At 34.4% G+C, this 6,591-nt stretch overlaps 1 pseudogene; it reads left to right on the top strand.

The window, feature by feature from the left end:
• Window positions 1-1,919: 1,919 nt before the first annotated feature.
• On the top strand, window positions 1,920-4,184 carry LOC143544687 (serpin-ZX pseudogene; annotated as a pseudogene).
• Window positions 4,185-6,591: the final 2,407 nt, after the last annotated feature.

Below are 6,591 nucleotides of genomic sequence, written 5' to 3'. Positions count from 1 at the left end.
AATATCGGATGAAGAATTGGCATTCGTTGCAGAGAGTAACTTCAAATGCAAATGATGAAAATAATGTGAAGAATGCATCTTTGCATGTATCTTATTTTGTTAACAGGTAGTTCTTTATTTTTGTAAAAATACAAAGATTTTTAATTTTATATTAATTAGAAGATTTAAAAGAATAATCGTATGAATAATTTACGGAAATTTAGAAGTAAAAATTCCTTTTTCAAGACATTTCAAAAAAAAATTACCTGAAGTGCATTCAAGAACTTATGTGGATTCAAGCAAATTTTATTATACAAAATTTTAAAAGATTAATACAATGTTACAAGTAGGTTGCTTGTCCAATACCCTAGTTTGGCTTCTTTTTTGTATAGGATGGTGTAAAACCTTTATAGATCACCTTGCCCCTTCCTTAAAGTCAACTGCATTTATGGCCATAAGATATTTTCAGTATATTGTAACCAGTGTAGGTAAATATGAAACATAGTTGAATTTTGAAGTGTGGTGATAAATATATTGGTTACCAAAAGAAAAGAACAGAGGACCCCAACAGATTTGAATACGTCATCTCCTTATGGTATTTATAAAACATTAGAATAAGTATTATTAGTAATACATAAAGACTTAATGAAGACTTAAATGTAGACGTTTTGGAAACAAAAAAATTTATTTGTCTTCAACCAATTGAATATCTTGACAAAAATAAATTTATAACTTAAACTAAGAATTCAATATATTATTTAACCTTAAATATAATTTTGACCGCATATTAAAAAAAGTCAACATACTAAATTAGATACAAAGACAATATAACACAATTTCTGTGGGCTTATCTTAGAAAAAAAATAATCTTGGCAGTTTTAGTCGTAATAGAATGCTTGACCAGTCATTTTTAAGGTTCGACGTTAACATAAATTTAAATTTTAAAATATAAATTCGTTTTAGAAAAAATAAATTTTAGAAGTTAAAGATAAGTTTCAACTTTAACTTAAATTTGGAAATTAAAAATTTAAAATTAAAATTTGTTCTAGAAAAAAAATTAAAATTGAAATTAAAATTAAAATTAAAATTAAAATTTAAAGATAAATATTACCCCGCAATCCCATCTTATTAGTGAAACCAATTTGATAAAGAACATAATAATGATTAAGTTTGAAAACAAAAAGGATTATGAAACCCTCATGCATGTTTAAACCATATACCAACATGAAATCTAATTTGAGGATTTGATACTAGAAATAACTAACCTTAACAACTCGATCACTCAATAATGCCGAGATGCAAATTCAAATGATGGTATCCGATGAATCAATTAGGGTGATGATTACGAAATGATCTTCTTTACGAATCGATGGCGGATTCCGAAGACTGATTTCCATTACGAATCGTTGCCGATGACATCTTTGAAAGTTAAACAGACTTTCAAATCATTCATGAGTCTTGATTTGGAAGATTACTGGATCGTATATGGATGAATGGAGAGAAGCGGCCATTGGCGTTCTAGGGTTCTTCAAAGTGATGTAGAAACTGGGTTACTGAATGATATACTAAAATGATGTGGGTCAAATAGCAAATCGGGTCTGCGTCATCCAACTAAATTAAATGAATTTTTGAATTTAATTTAAATATTAATTAGATAGAAATATTATATAAGATAATTGTATATGTGAAATCATAGGTAGACATTCTGAAAAGGGGACATGTGGAATAAGTTTTGCTTAATATAATAGCTATATTAGATTAGATTTGTTTTAAGAGTAAACAAGGAAACCGAATTTTGGATTCGTATTATAAAATCCAATTTTATTAAGTGGGTTTTGCGCTGTTCGAAAAATTAAGTAGGGTTGGTAAAACCGAAAAAGTATAAAAACATACATTATCGTTAGGTTTTAGTATCTTCTTCTTCTTCAAGCTGTCCAACAATGTCTTCCAATCAGCAAATAATCAAAAATCAAACCTACGTCTCAACCGTACTCGCAGCCCACCTTCTCTCCAAGAAACACGACTCGAACGTTGTTTTCTCTCCTGTTTCCATTCATGCCGCCATCAGCATACTGGCCGCAGGTGCCAAAGGTCGAACACTCGACCAACTGCTCACTTTCCTCAAAACAAAAACCACCAAGGAACTCAACACTTTTTATTCGCAGACTATGCCATCGATCTTATCCGACGGCAGCCTAAATGGCGGACCTCGAATGACTTTTGCAAATGGGCTTTGGATTGATAAAACCTGTTCTCTCAAACCTTCTTTCAAACAGGTTGTCGACACAGCTTATAAAGCTGCTTGCGAAGAAGTCGATTTTGAGAACAATGTCGGTTTTAAAATTTTCATATTATCTTTATACAGTATATTTTGTTTGTGGTATATTAAGCCTCTGCCGGTATGTTTTTCTTTTTTGCTAGGGTTTCTGTTAACTTTATAGTCCTAATTTTGGGTTGGGGCTCGGATCAGGCAACAAAAAATAATAATAATAATAATAATAATAATAATAATAATAATAATAATAATAATAATAATACGTTTGTCATTCCAACATAAATAATAGTAAGTTTTTGAGGTAGTCAAGACCAGGGCCTTTTTTTTAGAATCCCTTAAATTTTCAGGGATTGGGACGAGGAAAAAAAACCCCCTTAAATCACATTTGGTAAAGAATTTGATAGTTTTACCGGTTGGTTGCATTTCCAAAGGCAATACAGACCAAAGCAAAAAAATAATAATGATAATAAACAAATTATTAAAATGACCCATATAAAACACAAAAACAAGTTTTTTCTATTTAAAAAAAAACATTACTTATGGTAATTGAACCCCATGACCTTTGATTTTATACATTAATTAAAACTCTTTTCAGTGTATTAAGTAATCATTTTGTGTACTTTTTTTTAAAACAAAATTATATATAAACTATGATTTTTTTTAGCAATTATGGGCCTTTTGGAAACTGGACCTATGTCTGTTGCCCTCCTCGTTTGGGACGGCCTGATCAAGACCATGAAATGTTAATGATATACTGTTTAAGTTCTTTTTTATGTAGTATAACTCAGAGAGTGATACAATATATTTTGTTTGCTGTATATTAACCGAATCAAAGTTCAGTTTTTTTCTGCGGGGTTTGATTTTTTATGCTCGGAATTTTCTTAACTTGTCATAAGTTTGTTTTTGAGGAACTTAATATAACTTTGGTGTTGGCATTCAAAATGCTTGGTGTTCTGTCGAAAAACCATAATATATTTTTTATTTTATGTACAAATATTAATAAAAAATAAAAACCTATACTGCTGGTCCATATTTATGACATTCTGGATTATTTTTTAAAGATTTATCTCTAATGATAATTAGTGGTATTTCGCAGATTGTTCATTAGATGTTTGTTAATTGTTATTTTGTTCTCATCTATCATATTCTTATTGACTAATAATGCAGGCATTTGAGGTAGCCCATAAAGTGAATTTATGGGCTAAAAAGCAAACCAATGGCCTTATAAAAAAAGTCGTTAATGCTTATTCACCTGACACCAGGCTCATCTTTGCAAATGCCATCTACTTCAAGGGAGCATGGAGTGAACGTCTGACCCGTCAATGACAGATGAATCCGTGTTCTGCCTCCTCAATGGCAACATAGTTCAAGTTCCCTTCATGACCAACACGGAAGAACAAATCGAGAGTGAATATGATGACTAGCTCTTCCCTACTTACAAGGTCTAGATGAACGTCAGTTCGCAATGTACGTTTTCCTCCCGGATGCAAAAGACGGGCTTCAATCATTAGTAGAGAAAATCAATTCCACGTCTGACTTTTTAGACCGTCACATTCCACGCCAAAGAGTAGAAGTCGGGCAGTTTAGGATACCAAAGTTTAAAATGCCGTTTGGGTTTGAAGCTTCTGATTTGTTGCAGGAATTAGGGCTTGTATTGCCTTTCACTGATGAATCTGATTTGACCGAAATAGCAGCTGGTGAAAGGCTTTCTGTTTCAAGCATTCGCAATAAAGCTTTTGTGGAGGTTTGTGAAGAAGGTACTGAAGCAGCAGGGTACGCGAGTGACGGTTTGATGGGCTGTGGTCCACCATGGGAAGAGCCCAAAAAGATTGATTTTGTGGCCGATCATCCATTTTTGTTTTTGATAAGAGAAGATGTGACTGGGGTTGTGCTGTTTATGGGACAGGTGGTTGACCCTAGTGTTGATTGATCTCTAGTATCTTGATTACATTGTCTTTTGTTTTGGGCTGGAACCAGCTTTGTTTTTTCTTTTTGTATCAAATGGATTTTGTAGTAAGATTAATGCGTGCATCCTGACTCCTGAGCCATTTAATCAAAGTCAAGCTGATGATTATTATATTTTTGTCTTGGTCATTGCTTTCATGGCAGTTTATAAATCTTTAGTTGTCTAAGACTTGAAATGGTTCAGATCGGTTGCGCCACTTCTTATTATTGTTTTCCCTTGTAACATAAATAATGTTGGGTTTTTTGCCAGCTGAATTTGTTGATTTATATCTTGTACTATAAATAAAATGGTCAAAACAAGCTAGAATACAGCATGATTGATGGAACCAGCCATCTTAATTGGTCAAGCTTGTCCTCTCGGCTGCAACAATGTTTATTAAGAAAATATAATGGAACCCTAAAGGACCGTTGGGCATTTGTTAAGTCAGTTAGTATTCAGCGGCGTGTCCTAATTAATTAAGATAAAGATCTAGCTTATGTATTTGTGACCATCTAATACTTGTTTAAAATTTTCATGAATTTCATCTGGTTCATGATTTCGAGTTCTACTTTCACTATCTAAGTGTATCTCGTTAAATTTTCATGAATGTGTGTTGGGTCTCATTTTGTTAGAATATAAGTCTTTTGTATTGTAAGTAGATTTGGGCTTAACTTTTGTAAACATATTGGGCCAAGGCCATTGTACATAAGCCCATTGGGCATTATATGAATGAAACAATTCGCATGCATGCTTCTTTATAAATGGGAAGCATGTCATGAAATAAAAAAGCCTCTTGTCAATATCATATCTACTTTCTACTCTCTCTTGCTCACTCACAAAAGTCGAACATAAACTCCAAGATCCGAGACCAAGGTGACTAGGTGTGATATTCCGCTAGCACCGTGTTTGGTTGATCCAAGATTGTTGTTAGTTCCACCCTTTCGGGACCTACAATTGGGATTCTTCCACTCCTCACCTTGGTCTCGGATCTTGGAGTTTATGTGGGTGAAAGGCCAGTTTCTTAAGATGAAGCCGTGAGAGCAAGAGTTTGAACAACAACTTCTTTACACACTTTCACAAGATCAAAACCCAAGGTTGTGATCCAAAACCTCAACTAGTTGAGTCGAAGCTCTGATACCAATTGTAGGTCCCAAAAGGATGGATCTAACAACAATCTTGAATCAACCAAACACGGTGCTAGCGGAATATCACACCGAGTTACCTTGGTCTCGGATCTTGGAGTTTATGCCTGATTGTTAAGGCCCTTTTGAAGGAAGAATTCTTTGGAGAAAAGCATGAACCAAAGCAATTCCTCAGGTTAAAATGCCTGATTGTTAAGGTCCTGAAACCTGGCTTTAAAGTCCCGGATGAATGGATCTTGATGCGTACTCCGAGGCACAATGATGCTTACATTCTGGACATGAGAAGCAATTACTCCATGCATACTGCTTCATGTTTGTTGTCCAAGGCCTTGGAGAATGATTCATCCTTATGGCATCGACGCTTGGGTCATGTCAACTTTAAGAACTTGAATAAGTTGGTTAAAGATGACCATGTGAGGGGTTTGCTTGTTAAATCTTTTCATTGTATTGAAAGATGTTTATCTTGTTCAAAATGCAAACAGCACAAACTCCCTCACAGACCCAAGACTGTGAATACCATAAATTCCATTCTTCAACTGTTACACATGGATCTCTTCGGTCCAATTCAACCGTTGGCAATAGGACGAAAATCCTATTGTCTAGTTATTATTGACGATTTCTCGCGTTTCAGTTGGACTTTTCTTTTAGGTAATAAGGATGAGACTGCTCAATTTCTAATCAGGTTCATGACATTGGTGGAGAGTCAGACTGACAAGCGAGTCAAGTGTATTCAAAGCGATAATGGTACTGTTATGTCCCTTTTGTATGTTTAGTCTTTTGTGTTGATGTATTTGTGTATTTGGGCATTTTTGGTCATTTTGTATGTATGGGCCAAGGTCCATTGTAAAGAAGCCCGTTGGGCATTATGAAATATAGTCTTGCTTCTCATGCATGCTTCCTTATAAATAGGAAGCATGCCATGAGAAACACAACCTTTTGCCAAAAACTCTAACTCACACATACTTACTTTCTCACTACTTCTCTTTCTCTCTCCCTCTCCCTCTCTCTCTCTCTCTCTCACTTCTCCTTAACGCGAAAATAACTCTCAAGATCCGAGACCTCTTAGGTGACTTAGTGTGATTTCCGCAAGCACTAAGTTTGGTTGATCCAAGAAATGTTGTCAGATCCATCCACGGTTTGGGACCTACAATTAGTATCAGAACTTTGGCTCACTAGTTGAGGGTTTTTGGATCACAACCTTGGGTTTTGATCTTGAGAAAAAGAAGAAGACAAAGTGTTCTTGCAAAGAA

Source organism: Bidens hawaiensis, unplaced genomic scaffold (genome assembly GCF_021521415.1).
Source record: "Bidens hawaiensis isolate Kalapana, Puna unplaced genomic scaffold, B.hawaiensis_p1.1 tig00000904_1, whole genome shotgun sequence".
Classification (NCBI taxonomy): Eukaryota; Viridiplantae; Streptophyta; class Magnoliopsida; order Asterales; family Asteraceae; genus Bidens; species Bidens hawaiensis.
Note: the sequence above shows the minus strand (reverse complement) of the source record. Positions and strands in the feature narration are given on the sequence as shown.